This window comes from Anoplophora glabripennis, unplaced genomic scaffold, assembly GCF_000390285.2.
Source record: "Anoplophora glabripennis isolate ALB-LARVAE unplaced genomic scaffold, Agla_2.0 scaffold104, whole genome shotgun sequence".
Lineage (NCBI taxonomy): Eukaryota > Metazoa > Arthropoda > Insecta > Coleoptera > Cerambycidae > Anoplophora > Anoplophora glabripennis.
Window position 1 is genome coordinate 859444 of NW_019416210.1, and position 18167 is coordinate 877610.

An 18167-nucleotide genomic window follows, 5' to 3' on the forward strand; every position below is an offset into this window, starting at 1 on the left:
TTTTAAAATTGCAAAAATGTATAAAAAATTTTAAAAAATACCTATTTTATCTGAGTTTTTTTCTTATATCTTGCAACCTATGCATTTTGGAAAAATATTGAAGAGGAGTTTTAGAATTGAATTTTGCACAATATACTGTAAGTTAAAGATGTTTAAATTTATTACAGATGTTCCAAAATAGCAGTAGGTAATTGATGAAAAAAACAGGCAAAATAATCAAGCTCTTTGGATAATTTTTTTAAAATATTTTAATTGCTGTTAGGGCGTTCTAATTTTGGTAAAAAAACTTAAGAGTATAATAAAACAACACACCAAATTTCATTAAAAAATTTTCGAATTTTCAAAATGCCTCAAATAAAGCATCTAGATACTTGAAAATTTTTTCACATAGAAAAGACCGTTCAACCTTTCAAAAGATTTTTGAAAAATTGAAATCGGTTGATTAGGATTGATTGTAATAATTGTAACTAAATATATTCATATTCAGAGTATTGAAATATATTCTTGAACAAATTTTTTCACTGAAAAAATGCAATAGCCTAGGGTAAAATATACAGTATATTTAATGCATAAATAATAAACTTTGTTTATAACAAAATATGTACAAATTAGACAGTTGGCATTACGATATTCGAATTCCTTGACTAGCGAGACATCGGATTAAAAAAAAGATCGAATTGGTCCATTAGAAGCCGAGATAATGCAATTTTTTTTCGCACCATTACATTTTTAACCTCCGAATTTAGTCTCGGAGCGAAAGCCCCCTCTCCCACGTTTCGTGTTTTGAGTCACTTTTCGCGCGTGCGAGCGGCAGCTTTTCCAATGATTTATCTATGTTGCCGATTACTCATGGGTATTTGAAAAAAACTGAATTGCAAATAAGATATATAAAGAGAATCATATTTGGTAATTTAGGGGTATAAACTAGAAAATACATCATAAAATATATTAAAGACTCCATAATGTTGATTAGATTAGATTAGATTAGATTATTTTTATTATATTTGCTTCTTCCCATCTTGAATGTTATATCTATTATCTAGTAATAAAGCAAATAAACTGTCCCCGTTATCTAAACATTATTATGTCATTACGATATGATAATTGGTTCAGGGAAGGAGAGTACAAAACATACAAATCCGTGATGTTATTATCTGTTAGAGTACATTTAAAATAAATGGTTGAATGGACCACTTCGACTACAGACTACAGTTCCCCATTATTTTAGTAAGCAAAACCTTCAGTAACATCCGTTGATGAATATGGAAACTACAGACATAAGAACATATATAAAGAAGGCATTTGAAAGTGATAGTTTCGAACACTTCGACATTACATTAAAAGGTGGTCAAGATCAATCTGACGGATATGCTTCGGACATCAACTTCGCAAGAGTTTTAGTTACTACAAAACAAGGTGTGAAGAAGAGTTTCGAAGTAGCCATTAAGAGTAACGATAAGAAGTGTGGTAAAGAAAGAAGTGCTTTATATGAAAGAGAAGTATATTTTTATGAAACAGTCTTCCCAGTGCTTACTAGATTCCAGATACAAAATAATATAAAAAATATATTTAATTCTGTTCCGAAGTATTATAAAAGTCTATCTGATGAAAACATGATTGCCATAGTTATGGAAAATTTAAAGGAAAGTGGATATGATTTATACAATCGCAAAAAGCGATTGGATTGGATTTGAATCATATTAGACTTGTTTTAAGAGAATATGGCAAACTTCATGCCATTTCATTTGCTTTGAGGAGTAAAAGTAATGACGATTTCGAAAAATTGGTTTCTAACTATGACGAAGTTTTGTTATCTGCTGTTATTAGTTTCTTTGGTAAACTGTTTCAGCGCCGCATGGAAACCGTATGTGATATGTTGAAACAAATTAATGAAACAAAGTTATACGAAATGTGTCACAAAATTTGTCAAAAAGGTGCTGATGTTGCTATGATTGAACTTTTGAAGACCGTGGAGTCTCAGTCAGCTATTCTTCACGGTGATTGTTGGAATAACAACTTTTTATTTAAATACGAGGTACGTATTACAAACTAAAAATATTTATGTTCTACAACTTCTTGTATTATGCGTTCATATATGTTATTATACAGGGTAGGCCAAAAGTACCGAAATGGCAGGATATCTGGGAATATGCAAAGGGTAGGGTAAATGTAAAGCCCTAGAGGTTTAGGTTTTTCCCTGGCTATCCGATGGTGACCTTGAATTTGACCTGGACCATGACATTTAAGGTCATATCAAGGTCACAGTTTTTTTTAAGTGATACTCTTTAATTTTGACCCCTGAAATGGAAAGAGTGGAAAATGTTACGTTCGGATATGACCTTGAAATGACCACGAAGGTCAAGATCAAGGTCAAATATCAAAAAGTCCCCAACAGTACCTGAATGGCATAATAACCCTCCAGGAAAAATGTTCTCCACACTTCTAGGAATCTTGATGGGCACTAAACTGGTGACCTTATATTTGACCTCTGCCCTGATCTCAAATTCCTTATTCAGTCATTTCAAAGTCAAGTTGGTTATTCTGTTACTCTCGATGACTACTATTGACCATCCAAGACCGTCTATTATCCTTTTACATTTGGTGACCACTAATGACCAACAGTGCCCAACTGTTGTCTTCAGTGACCTCTAATAACCGACCGTGGCGGTATGTTGGCATCGGTGACCACTATTGACTAACCGAGAACGTATGTTACCTGCAGTGACCACTATTGACCAACAATGATCCTTCCATTGTTTTTGATACGTAAAATTTTCCACTCTTTCCAATTCAGGGGTCAAAATTATGGGGTCTCATTTAAAAAAAATTATCGTGACCTTGATATGACCTTGAAGGTCATGGTCCAGGCCAAATTCAAGATCACCATTGGATTGCCAGGAAAAAATCCTGCGTTACTTTTGAGACATCCATTTTTGTCGGTCGCCTCATAACAATGAGACTAGTTCGAAAGTCTATGAATGATAATTCTGCTGACGAATGATAGCTGTTCAATAATACTGGTATAATTTAATGTACGGAGCTGAAGTCCGCAAAGTAGTAGTTTCCCATAATATACATAGTTAAAAACATTAGATAGATCGTTCGTACAATCGTTGTCTCTGTAATAAAAAGAGTACCTACCTAAAGTCTAGACAATCTTGATCTAGTACAAACAAAACTAAATATTTTAAATTGTGAATATATTACAAATGCAAATGGTATTATAACAAACGTAAATAAATATTTTCATTACTAATTATTTCTACTACTTAAAGCATATCTGTTTTAAATATGTAATACTTCTTTTCCCTTTTTAGATTGAGGATCACAAATATCCCTCTAAAGTTGCCCTCCTGGATTGGCAGTTATCCCGGTTACATTCTCCAGTCTTGGATCTATCCTGCTTTATATACTGTACGTGTTCGGAAGATCAGCTAAAACATTTTGAGGAATTGGTGGATGTCTATTACACTAGCTTCTCTACGACTTTGACAGATTTTGGATGTGATTCCGAGACTCTTTTCCCATATTCCACATTGCAGGAACATTGGAAGAAATACTCATTCTATGGTTTCTTAATAGTTACTACGTTTCTGCATTTAGTGTTATGCGAAAAAGAGCAAGCACCTAATGATTACAAAGATGGGCATGATTTTGCAGAGCAGGTGATAAATTTGCAGACCAAAGATGCACTTGAATATGATAAAAGGCTGCTAGCTATTATAAACCATTATTATAAATATATAAGTACTTCATGAAAATCATTATTCTTTTTATTTTCTATTTAATTAATAAAAAATATATTTATGTTAGTTGAATATTAGTCAACCACAGAAATCAAGAACAGCTATGAAGGTTGCCTAAGCGCGTACTTGTTTAAAAAGTTTACATAAAAAAGTAATTAGGTACATAGGCAACAGACTCTTTTAGTGTGACGTCACATATCTAGGCAACCCGCAACAATTTGTAATAGTTGAAATTGTACAGACCGAATCTGATCCTTTTTGACTATTTACATAGATACTATAAAAATGAAAAACTTCAAATTAATTTATCTTTACAAGGATTTGGAAGTATTTAAGAACAACCAACACGTGTTTCGTAAAATAGATACACTAATGTGCTTAAAACTAAACGGTATAAAAGAATATTTATCGCTGTCATCATCAACGTATTGTTCTGTTTCTTGGCATTTTCTAGTTCTACTAAGTATTGTTGTTGTTTTTCTTGGAGTTGTACTATGTCAGTATGTTTATCGAGTGTTTTTTTCTTCAAGTGATTTATTATAGATGTACTCTTAATCATATCCAAACTTTCCTTGAATAATATCCTGTTGCGAGGCTATTTGGCTTACATGAAATTATCTTTAATGCGTATGCTCAGTAACATTGATATAATATAATTTAATTTATTAATTACTATAAAAGTCAATATTCTATAAATTTAAATATATAAATTCTATAATTCTATTAGTTTGTCACTTGGGGTTTGAAACTTCTTAAATATTTCTAATATTGCCAGAGTATCGCAATATTTAAAGTCATGACAAAGAAGGCATTTTTTGGCACTTATGTCGAAAATCGATCTAGTAAAAATATGGAGAAATTCTTCATAACAATGTGCAATGTGGGGTTGCCTATTATTTGGCGTATGTGACGTCACTACTAAAATGGTTTATTATACAAATTAAATTATTCAAATTTTCTTGGAATATAGGTTAAATTAGCTGTAAACTAACATACATTTTATAATTTACAATCATCGTCTAAAAGTGTTTTCAGGTTAGATCAATAAATCTACAGGATCATACCAATTTTTATTTCAATTTGCTTCCTAGTTCTTAAGATATTAAAATGTTGATTTGGGTTTTTCATTTTCATAATTTCGTAAGAATATTCTAATGGGAGAAGTATTTATTATTGATTAGTTTTTGGCTCGCTTTTTTGTAACTGATGCAAATGAAATTAGTACCAAACACTGTCTGAAGAAGAGCTTGTTACCGTTTCTGTTGTATTGCTAAGCTGATATTATAAAGAAAAAATAAAGGTTTTGTTTATAGAAAATTATGCTATTATTGTTTTTGTTCAACGTTCAATGAAAACTTGAAGAATCACTTGAGTCATGAATACTGTTCACGGAAGTACCTGAATAAGAAGAAAATAATCACCTTATTTTTAATCATCAAGCATTTGTTCTGGGAACAATATATGTTATCGTTGAGCAAACATTTTAATAATAATTGTAATCTGTAACGTTTAGCTAAGACTACAGAATAAATACTTATAGAAACGTAATTCATTTCACTCTGATAAACATAATATAATAAACATAATAGTCCCTGCACAGGACAAGGTGATCAACATCCTTTTGTGGTGTTTCATTCCAGACTAACTGTAACTCACGAAGTACCAACCAACTTAAACGATTCAAACCTCTTGATAACCAAAGGAAAGGTACTGATTGCAGCATGCTCAAAGCACTCCATTGCTTCATTTGGGTGCATGTGGCTGGTCACCTTTTTGCTGAGAAACTGACTTTGAAAGCGTTCATAGACATAAAAGTATATTGTAAAAAATCTTGGATGGAATGTCTATTGGCCCTGTATCAGGTGTCCCAAAATTCAAGTACATGTTTTCATTGTTGAGCAATATTTTTAAAATAATGAAGGTTTGGTAATTACAAATCACAATTTTCGTACAAAATATGGTCAGAATACTGATTTAACTTCATCAACTGTAAAAAGATTAATTCAAAGATTCAGGGAGACTGGACCAATTAGTGATCTTAAATACTCTGACTGTCCTTCAATAAGTCCATCAACACAAAACATCGAAGCAGTTAATGTTGAGTGTTGCTGAGAGTCCAGGAACATCAATTCGGTCAAGAACTGAAGCCTACTGACCACGCAGAGCTTTGAATGGATTATGGAACAAGTGGATGCTGATTTTTCGAACAAAATCATCTTCAGCGATGAAGCTCTTTTTCATCTTGATAGCTTCTCTAATCGACAAAATTGTCGCCTTTGGGATTTAGAAAATCCACGAATGATTGTTGAGAAACAAATGCATCCACAGCGTGTCACTGTTTGGTGCGGAATTTGGGCTGAAGGCATCATCGGATCATTCTTCTTCGAAAATGCGGCTGGTCAGGCAATAAGAGTTAATGGTGCTCGCTATCGCACATGATAATCCAGTTTTTATGCCTGGATTGCAAGATATTGATGTAGACGGTATGTGGTTTCAACAAGACGATGCCATATGCCATACAGCCCAAGAAACAATTCAATTATCGCATGAGTCATTTCCTGGTCGTGTAATTTCCCGTTTCGGTGATCATGTGATTTAAGGCTGTTGGCCTTTTTTTAAATTTTTTTTTGAAGTCTAAGGTATATGCTAACAAGTCCACGCCCACTCACGTCTCGAAGAAGGAACTTGACCATTGTATCAACGAAATTCAACAGCAAAATGTGCAAAATGGTAAATTTCGAGAAAAGAGTGCGTATGTGCCAGCAAAGCGATGGAGGCCATTTACCCGATATGCTATTTCACACGCCTTTTATTATTAATAAAAACTGAATTGGCTTTGTCATCTTCAATCAACCGTCAGCATACCTAAACAAAAGCGGGACTTCTTATCAGATGACAAGCAGTAGAGCGCTTAACGTTATTTCCAAAAAATTCTGAAACCTCGTGTCATACTTTATCTTACAACGTAGCATTTTGTCATGAAGTACAGAGAGTTTGCAACAAGATACCTCGATTTTGACCTTATTATAAGCATGTGAAGTGCAGTGGACTAACACATCTAATTCAATTGATTTGAAATTTTAACAATTAGTTGCTACGGATCCCTACGCCAAAATTTAATGAAGTAAAATCACATATACTGAGTGTTCGGTTTTCTATAACTGAGGATATTTATTTTAACAAGTGTTTGCCTACGGTTAAAGCAAAAATAAAACCTTGTTAAAAGAACTGTAATCTTTCATAAAATTATTAGACACAAGACTTAAAATGTTAAATCTTCAAGTGATAAGAGAACTTTAAAAATATGGTGCGTTACTGGAAATTTGATATTTATCAGTTTCAACCAGCAGCAGGTACTGTTCAAATATTAAATGACATGACATTGTCTGCAAAGTATAAATAAGATTTATTTTATTATGTTTTAGCGTGTCTTAGTATAATGATGATTGTTTAAGGATTTGCAGCAACTAAAGCTACCTTAATAACAGAGAAAAATAAATTTGATTGCTTTAGTTACGCTTTGGGTACATAATCTTTTTAAGGCTTTGCACCTTGAGAATAAAATATTTCCTTGCCTAAATTCATAAAAACACCTAATTTTTTCATAATACTCAAAACGTAAAATTTTTTAACCGTTGAACATGTCATTTTTTTTATTCTAATTAAATGAAGATATTGCAGTTATTTATTTCTTTTCAGTATAAGTATCAATATGAATTATTGAATATACGTATACTTATGTATTCAATTATCCAATAATTCCAGTTGTGTGATACTTAGTAAAAATTAAGATAACTGATTACGAAGATGAAAATGACTTTGCAGAAAATATAATGATTGTGCCTGTTAGAGATAAGGCCGAATATCAGAAAAGATTAGTTGCTACGCAACCAGCTATTGTAAATACATTTCCTAATTTTTTGTTTAGAATTCTTATGTAACTTTTAATCCATGTGTACCCATATCAAGTAAAGAATTTTGGACTGCATAATCCAAAGACCTGAGGTCGTTGGCATAATCACAGACAAAATAGCTATCGCCACAGACCGCTCCTGGAATAGGCCAGCAGTTTTAAATTTCCGAATTGCCGGTAGAGTACACCACCAGCAGAATTTTAGGAAGAATCAAATACAGCGGACCGCATACCTAAGCGTATCCTAGCAATATATAAACAAGACTTTGGTAATGTTGCCAGGCGTACTTACGGATTTCTTTTGTACACTTTTTTATCAATATCTGTTTTTTGCGTTACTGTATTTACATAAATGTATGATGTAGGTATTGATAGAAATGTTTTTAAAGAATCAACGAATATCTATGTAGTTTCATATGATATTCTCCAGCGGTGTTACAATTAAGTTATTTAATCATAATTTCGTTAATTAGGTACCTACTATTTTCATTTTTTGGTAGGTATTGAAATCCTGCAGAAAACATATTTCCAAATAAACAAAATTTGTAATGATATTTTAAACAGCGTGTAATATAATTTTTTTAATATTTGATGATGATAAATTTATTTAATATACAAGGTGGGTTATTAGTACGTCGCGGAATGTAGGTACAGGTTTTTTTTTGTATTTTGACATCCACTTATAGGTTTAATAATTAAAGATAGAAAGAAACTTTAAGTAAAAATGTACGACTTTTCCTTTATTTCATTTGACATCAAAATTTACTGGCATAAAATATATATGTTTAAAATAAAAAAAATCATTAAAAAAAATTAAAATTCATCCTTATAAAAATAACAAACAACGATTTTTATAACTAACCTTTACAACAACATAAGGAGAATACCTAAAAACGAAATAACATTAATATACCTACAATTTTTACAAATCAACATGCAAGTGATTGTGATGATGCAGTTGAAAATATGTTTTAATTTACTATTAATTGCTTCAAAAACAAATTCAAAATTATCAAGCATTTCGTCCTGTATTTTTTTTCAATACTTGCAAATTTTCAGGTAAAAAAAATATGTCTAAAGGACTGACAATGAGATCGGGGCTGTTTTCTGGCCACATAAGGTTTCTAATAATATTTTTTAGTGTTCGTTGACGGGATTCTTCCTCCAAAATAAATTTGCCAATATTCCTGAAGAACTTTCGCACATTATTGTTATTTGAATAATACAGTTAATTATGTTATATTTTTCGTCATCAGAATAGCCCATTGTAATTTTTTTAATTTTTTAAAATTAAAATGGGTTATTCTAATAATGATAAATCCCATGTATTTTTAAAAGAAGGTACGTTTCTGTCGTTTTTGTCTGATTGTGTGCGAGAGGGATAGAGTTATAGTGTGCGATAGAGATAGAGTGACTCTGTCCTCATAGAGAGCTTCTCTCTCTCTGCTTCCTTCAGGAGTCTCCCCAGCAATTTCAGGACACCTAGGTAGGGAACGTGGGCAAAAAAAACAGTATTTGCTTAGACTCTTAAGTATCAAAAAATCTCCCACGGTGAACAAATAAATCTCCCATGGTGAACGAGTGAAAAACGTCAAAACCCGCATGTCAAAAAAAAATCAGGACCAACGGTGTGTGACGTCATAGGATAAAAAAGTGTTTATAACTCGGAAACGGTGCGTTGAATCGAAAAAATAATTGCCAACCCCTCCCTCCCGGGTTCTGTATGTTCCTTCTGCGTTGAATGCAAAAGGTCCAAAGTCCGTATGTCGAAAATAAATTCCGGAAACAAGAGGTATGTTATGTTATAGTAAAAAGGCCGTATGACTCATTAAATCGAAAAAATAATTGAAAAAATCTCCCCACACCCTTGGTTCTGTATGACAGTTCTGCGTTGAATGGAAAAGGTCCGAAGTCCGTATGTGGAAAATAAATTTCGGAAAGAAGAGGTGTGTGAGGTGATACAGTAAAAAAGGTCTTATAATTCGGAAACGGTGCGTTGAATTGAACAAATAATTAAAAAAATCTCCCCACTACTCTGGTTCTGATTGTCCGTTCTGCGTTGAATGGAAACGGTCCGAAGTCAGTATGTCGAAAAACAAAAAAGTTTGTTAAAAATTTTAACAGCAGTAGCGAACGCATTATCTTATCTCTATATTGATTGATGATTTGTTGTTTTTTTTTAATAAATTTCGTATTCAACTACTCTTTGAGGTTCCAGCAATTTTATATTGTGCTAATTTTTTTGATCACCTTGTGTCACAAATGTGGGCACTACCAAATTATTTACCTATCTAAAGAAATCAACAATAAGAGGCAGTACCCATCTAAGGGTACAGAACCTGTATAATGCAATTTTTTAAACATAGTTGTTAATATCGTACCATATTGGAAGTCGACGCACAAATCTAAAAACATTAATTTCGAGGTTTTCAATTTTCCCATTCTAAGGTGATATAAAATAAATAATTAATTAGGTAAATTGAAAGTTTTAATTCTAACTTGATTTATTTTATTTAAGGCAAATATGATTTCCAAACACAAGATAAGTTCCATATCTCTTTAATTACATAATTGAAAGCATTAAATTTATTTAGCAGTTATTATTTGGCAACAAAGCCACCGCTGGAACTGCCGCCTATTAGCAAGTAGAAGAGTTACCACGCAAAATTTTATAGCTGGAAGCCAGCTAAGGAGACCCTGCTTCCATTTTGGGTTGCCAATTTCCAGCATTTAAGTAGCAGTCTGTAGCGATACGCTATATTGTCTGTGGTATAATAGAGAAATATGAAATTTTAAAACTACAATTTGCAAGTATATCTATTATTGAATTAAATGTGCTATATTTCTATACGAAGCAGATATGAGTGATGCAAACGAATGTCTTTTATCATAAAAATTCATATCGACTGTACATTTTACCAAAGTATATTATATATGATTATAACCTTAGGTGAAGTTGAGCCAAGGAATAAAAAAAGAATTTCACTATAGTGACAAGGTTTTTGGCTTAATTTGATCAAATCATTCAAACTTGCTAAATATTCAGATATCTATATTTAAAAGGTTATAGCAATTATCTAAACATTAATTTGTACTAAAACTGTTGCCAATATAGTAGCTAAAGAGGTTGACAGACAGAAAGACAGAACGATATCCATTAGAATATAAACAAGTTATAAAAAGTTTTTCGTAACAGATAAGTATCTAAATACGGAATATTTGCCTGCGACTTGAAGTTTTTATTATACTGTTATTTGCTTTTATGGTTACGAGCCAATATTTGCACTTGCCTATAAAATTAGAATAATTTTATTTTCAGGTGATTGATAGTTACTGTGATCCTTTTTTAACTTCTGTAGAAACTACTTAATAAAATAAAGACAAGACTACATAATTTTGATTTCTTCCCAACAAAGTTGTTGCTGAAATTTAGATTATCTTCCATTACATTTGCTAGTAATAAAGCAAATAGACTGTCCCACTTATCTGATAGTCCGAGAGCCTGCGGCACATTTTACTAACCAATAAAGGTACCAAGGCTGATTTTCATCCATATGTAAGGTCTAAAATACATAAGCGAGAGGAACTTCAGCTGCCGTTCTTCTGGTGGAGGTGGAAGAATTTTTCAACAAAAATGTCGAAAAAAAAAAGAATAGTACCAAAGCTGAAATTGTTTGTATACTTTATTTATAACAAAAAATGACCAAAAATCACGTTCAGCTGAAAAAATGCGGTGGAAAACGCTTCAGCTGCGCATATAGTTCAGCTGCGCATAGGTATGAAAACCATATTTAAAAAATTGTTAGTAGGTACTAAACGTGAAATCAATTTTAATGATAGTACCTAAATCAGAGTAAATGTCCTCATTACTACCCTTTTTCATATCCAACTGCATTGTCTTTGACTCTTCCCATCGTCCCATTAGGTTATTTCGTGGATGGCAATATGGCGTATGGTGTGCTTTGGAGTTGGACAAGTAACTGTTATTCTAGTGAAAATTGTATTTAAATGCAGTGATATAATTACAATAATTAAAGACAATATATTAAGTCTCGATTAATATTTGGTTAAATAAACGGATAGTTAAATTGTTATCTATAATTACGTATTGGTAACGTACCTACAATACCTATCAATCTATTCGTCCGACCAGTTCACCAATTCCTTTAATCAAGACCTAAAATATTGTCTCTAAAACAGATCTGTATAGAAACCACTGTGGCAGCTTCGTAGTTTATGACTTTGATACAATGATATTTAGATTAAAATTTAAAGAGAATATAAACCAAGTCTGAGTAAAAAATTATACAATAATAGTTAAATTTAAATCATATTAGAGAAAAAGTCAACTCTAAATTGGTTTTATATACTCAGAATAGAGTCAAAAGTCATTCAATTGATAGTTAGCAGTAACTCAGATTTGAGTAAAACTCACTCATTTCTGATGGAATACTTTCACTCAGTTGTACAGGGTGATTCACTATATTTTAACCCCCCCTTTAACTTTTTTGTTTTAAGAGTTATAAAAAATGTGAAATACAAAAGTTGCACGATTTTTTATGAAATTTTCGAATTTGATAGTAGAAAAACAAATGAAGTTCAAACAAAATGGCCGCGGATGTTAACTTTGTTAATTTAAACGGAACACCCTGTATATTTTTACACATTTGGATAGAACGTCCCCTGTCGAGCACAGTCATATATGGTTTGTTGGGTCCATCTCTAACAATAAGCGAGATAATATTAAAAAACGAAAAGAACTTTTTTTATTAAGAAAATAAATTTTTTTGTAATTGTTGGACGTTTTTCGGGCATTTCTGCCTTTTTTCAATTACGTATTTAGATTTATTTGCAATATATTTTGACATATCGAACATTGATATAGTCCAAAATGGGTATAAGTATTTTAACTAAATCGCACTAATTAGTCCGTGAGGGGCTTATTTACTCATGGACAATGTTATATGGTAGGCCGTGACAGTGACAGGTAATATTATGACAACATTGTTATTGTTTGACAGTTTGTATTATTATTTATTTAAAATGGGTTACACAGAAGTAGAAAATTTAAATATTATAGGAATTAAGATAGAGTAGTGACGATATTCTCCATAGTTTATTTTAATTCCTAATAATATTTCAATTTTCTACTTCTGTGTAACCCATTTTAATTAAATACTAATACAAACTGTCAAATAATAACAACGTTATCATGGCATTACTACCTGTCACTGTCACGACCTACCATATATAGGATTGTCCATGAGTAATTGGCCTCACAAGTTCTAATTAGTGAGATTTACTTAAAATACCTATACGCATTTCGGACTATATCAATGTCCGATATGTCAAAATATATTACAACTAAATCTAAATCCTTACCTAATTGGAAAAAAGGCAGAAATGCCTGAAAGAGGTCTAACAATTACAAGATGTCTTATTTTCTTAATAAAAAAACATCATTTCGTTTTTTAATATTATCTCGCCTATTATTAGAGATGGACCCAGCAAACCTTATATGACTATGCTCGACAAGGAACGTTCTATCGAAATATATAAAAATATACAGGGTGTTCCATTTAAATTAACAAAGTTAACATCCGCGGCCATTTTGTTTGAACTTCATTTGTTTTTCTACTATCATTTTCGAAAACCTCATAAAAAATCGTGCAACTTTTGTATTTCACATTTTTTTATAACTCTTAAAACAAAAAAGTTAAAGGGGGGGTCAAAATATAGTGAATCACCCTGTACTCATACTAACAGAGTGCAAATTTCACTCAATCAGGTGTGAACAGAAATTGATACATTATTGTGTAAAATTGAGTGAAATTTGAGTGAATTTTTTTTACAGTGTACTAAATTTTTTTTTAATATGATTTTCATACCTGTTTATACACGCAGCTGAAGCGTTTTCAACCGGCATTTTTTCAGATGAACGTGAGTTTTTATCGTTTATTGATATAAACAAAGTATACAAACAATTTCAACTTTTGTACTATTAATTTTTTTCCTCCCACCTCCCTCGAAGATTAGCAGCTGAAGGGTGTTTGGTTTATGTATCATATAAGACCTCACATGTGTCAAAATCTTGATAAAATGACTAACCTCAAAATGCCACGAGCTCCCGGACTATAAGCTTACTATGTGACAAATTACTGGCCTCAGGGAAGGGGAGTACAAAACACACAATCTGTGATGTTGTAATCTGTTATTGTACTTTTAAAATAACAGTTGTCTTGATTACTTCGTTACGTTATATATGTAATACAGACTAGAGTTGAGTATATTTAACGTCTCTATTAATTAATAATCAAAACCTTCAGTAACATCCGTTGATGAATATGGAAACTACAGATTGCGATTTAAGAACATATATAAAGAAGGCATTAGAAAATGATAGTTTTGAACACTGCGACATTACATTAAAAGATGGTACAGATGAATCTGACGGATATGTTTCGGACATTAACTTCGCAAGTGTAATAGCTTCAACGAAACAAGGTGTGAAGAAGAGTTTCGAAGTAGTCGTTAAGACTAACAATAAGACATTTGATAAACAAAGAAGTGTGTTAAGTGAAAGGGAAGTATATTTTTACGAAACAGTACTGCCAGAGTTTACTAGATTCCAGATACAAAATAATATAAAGAATGTATTTAATTCTGTTCCAAAGTATTACAAAAGTATATCTGATGAAAACATGATAGTCATAGTTATGGAAAACTTAAAGGAAAGTGGTTATGATTTATACAATCGCACAAAGCCAGTGGATTTGGATCATGCTAGACTTGTATTAAGAGAATATGGTAAATTCCACGCTATTTCATTTGCTTTGAGGAGTAAGAGTAATGACAATTTCGAAAAATTGGTCTCTAACTATGACGATATTCTATTGCCTGCAATTATTAGTTTCTTTGGCAAATTGTATCAGCGTCGCATGGAAACCGTACGTGATATGTTGAAGCAAATTAATGAGACGAAGTTATACGAGATGTTTCACAAAATTTGTCAAAAAGGTGCTGATGTCGCTATGATTGAACTTTTGGAGATCGCGGAGCCTCAGTCAGCTATACTTCACGGTGACTGTTGGATTAATAACTTTTTATTTAAATATGAGGTGATACAAATTAAAAATGTCTATGTTCTATCAACCTTTTGTGTTATGCACTCATGTTATTACAGAGCTCGACACTTTCGTGCGTAAATAAAGTGGAGAAATGGGTGCACTTGTGCAATCGCTTCGTGGTTTCTTTGACTATACTCATTGCCTCACGTTGTACACAGCCAACAGAGGATATAATAAAAATAATTCTTTACGAAGGAAACAGCTAATATTTTCATCGGCAGAATCACGAGATATAGACTGCTTTCGAACTTATTTGTGATGATCTACAAAAAAAATTACTTGCTCGCTGGGTACGCCACTGAAAATCTTGGATCAAATCTAATTGATCCAGTTGATGTATGAAAATTGTTAAACCGTAAAAAATTCATTCAAATCGGCTAAAGCGATTTTCTAAAAAACTCATTTTTTTTTAAATTAATCTCGGAAACGAAGCACTTGAGGACCCATGTTCATATGAACTTTTTTACATATTTTGCTGAGCGGAATCTCCCTAGGCTTTTGTCACTTGTCAACTCTGAAACACCCGGTATACAGGGTGTCCCGAAATTCATTCAACAAAATTTGGTCACAGATTCTTAAGACAAATTTAGGGGACCTATATTTTTTATTTTTGCCAAGTGGCCCCCTCTTTCGGAGTTACCGCCCTCAAGTCCGCCCCTCAGAATAATCTTTTCTTTATATCTCAGAACTTTGTTGTACGAGAATCACTAAATTTGGTACATAGGGGTTTTATGAAACATGGAATCTTACGGTGTTACGTTTTTTAGCGGGGAACCCCCTTAATAAAATTTTTCGTGGACCCCCTTGTCTTTGGAGCCAAAAAAATTTGGTCGCATATTTAAAAATTATCAGTCCACTAGAAAGCCATTAAATTTAGAAAATTTTTGTCTCTTTATACTTTTTTCGTAAAACGCAATGTCAAAATGTGATCGAATGCATATCGTGATTCGCCATTTTCCTCAAAAACATTGGGTTTACGAAACAAACATCAACACACAAAAAAGTTTCTAAATTCAATGGCTTTCTAGGTAACTAATAATTTAAAAAAATCGAATTTGCGACCAAATATTTCTGGTTCCAAAGACAAGGGGGCCCACGAAAAAGTGTCTTAAGGGGGTTTCTCGCCAAAAAGCGTAGCACTGTGATATTCCACATGTCATAAAACCCATGTGTTTAGTGATTCTCGTACAACATGGTTTTGAGATATAAAAAAGACTCCTTAGGGGCAGATTTCAGGGGGCTGTAAATCCGAAAGAGGGGGCCATTTGGCGAAAAGAAAAAATACGGGTCCCCTAAATTTGTCTTAAGAATCTATGACCAAAATTTGTTGCATGAATTTCGGGACACCCTGTATTGTAATATGTTTTTTCAATATTAAATCGTTGTTTTTTCCCGTCATAAAAAAATGTATAATACACGGGTAAAAAAATATTAGATTTTAACTCTCGGTGTATTGTTTCGCGTCGGGAGACAAACACAACCTCGAGCTAAAATCTAATACTTTTTCCCTTGTATAATAAATAACTATTATAACTACTTGAAGCATATCTGTAGCAAATAGTAAACATGTAATATTGCTGTTCTCGTTTCAGACTGAGGATCACAAAAATCCCTCAAAAGTTGCCATCCTGGATTGGCAGTTGTCACGGTTACATTCCCCAGTCTTGGATTTGTCCTACTTTATATACAGTACGTGTTCGGAAGATCAGCTAAAACATTTTGAGGAATTGTTAGATGTTTATTACACCAGCTTCTCTACGACTTTGGCAGATTTTGGGTGTGATTCGGAGAGTCTTTTCCCATATTCCGCCTTGCAGGAACACTGGAAGAAATACTCATTATTTGGTTTCATAATATCAACTACGTTTCTGCATTTATTTTCATGTGAAAAAAAGGAGGCACCTAATGAGAGCAAAGACGGTCACGATTTTGCAGAACAAGTGGCAAATGTGCAGATTAAAGATTCACCCGAATATGAAAAAAGGCTGTTAGCTATTGTAAACCATTATTATAAATATGCGAGTACTTCGTGAAAATAAATCAATGAACAATTTTAATTAATTTTCCAAAGATAGATTTTTATTTAATCATTTAATCAGGTAATGTATGTGATATCAGCAGAACACAATGAGTGATTTAGAGATCCTTATCATTTAACTACACATTTCATTTCCTTTTTAATTATTTTAAGCAGTAAATTAAAAATATTCTTGAAAACAGATGTATTAGTTAAATATTAGTCAACCAGGAAAATCAAGAACAGCTGTGTGGGTTGCCTAAGCACGTATTCTACACCATAGACCTTTGCGAGAGAGATATAGCTAGTACGTGCTTATGCTTCGTTCACAGAACTTCGACTGTAGCGCGCTACATTTAATTCAACCAATCAGCTAGCTATACTAGATTCTCTACCCCTTTTTTCTGTCGGGCCGTATTCACGTTTGTAGTTAAAATGATTTTAACTACATTTATGTGTGGCGGCCATACTTTGTGAAAGTGTGGTTAAGTTAAAAATTTTGAAAAATTATTGATTAGGTTTTCAATTATATTCAGATGATTGGCAGAAGAGATAGCCGACAAATTTCTGATCTATAAAAACTATAAAAATAATATAGAGACTAGAAGACAAAAAATTTTCTTTCAACTATAAAAAATGTGCAGATATACGAGTATATTAATTCTATGAGAAAAACTACACTTATGGTATTAAAAATTTTTTATATTAACTCAAACTGAATTAAATTCGATTCTTCTTCTTTTGACAATAAATATTTGTACAAGTAATTTTAATTATTATTAATCAATAAGCACTATTTGCTTATATGGAATTTCTGTACAAATTAGAGGTATTAAAGGGGGAATGTAATAATTAGAAATTTGAAGTCAAAGATATTTTACATATTTAAAAAATATTCATAGTTACCTACAATTTTCCAAACAGGTTTTATAATACCTTCTTTATGTATTTCTCCATTTATTTTCCTCATATGGTAAGCTAGATCAATTAAAATTACTGCAAGCTCCTCTGACGTAGTTGTTTCAAACAGTTCATATTTTCTTGCTTTTCAAAATTGTTAAATTGAAACTAGGTATATCGATGCTTTATTTTTCAGCATATTACTTTAAGATAATTTTTGCTGAAGCTCATTATAAGCACAATTCAGTTGAAACTGTTTATTTATACTCAGTTTGATGTTAAAAACTAATTTAAACATTTAGAAAATTCACAATAGAGACAACTCTACTTGGTTATTATTTTCAGAAATATGCGATATGAAAATGTTGGTACCATATTAACCTTTTTCCTACTTATGAAATTTAATTTTTTCTACACTTAAACGTATCTTTACGCAGTTGATCGCTTAACACGATTGCACCATA

At 32.1% G+C, this 18167-nt stretch overlaps 1 pseudogene; it reads left to right on the forward strand.

Annotated features, from left to right (window-relative positions):
* The first annotated feature begins 1168 nt into the window (after positions 1 to 1168).
* On the forward strand, positions 1169 to 16828 carry LOC108904814 (annotated as a pseudogene).
* Positions 16829 to 18167: the final 1339 nt, after the last annotated feature.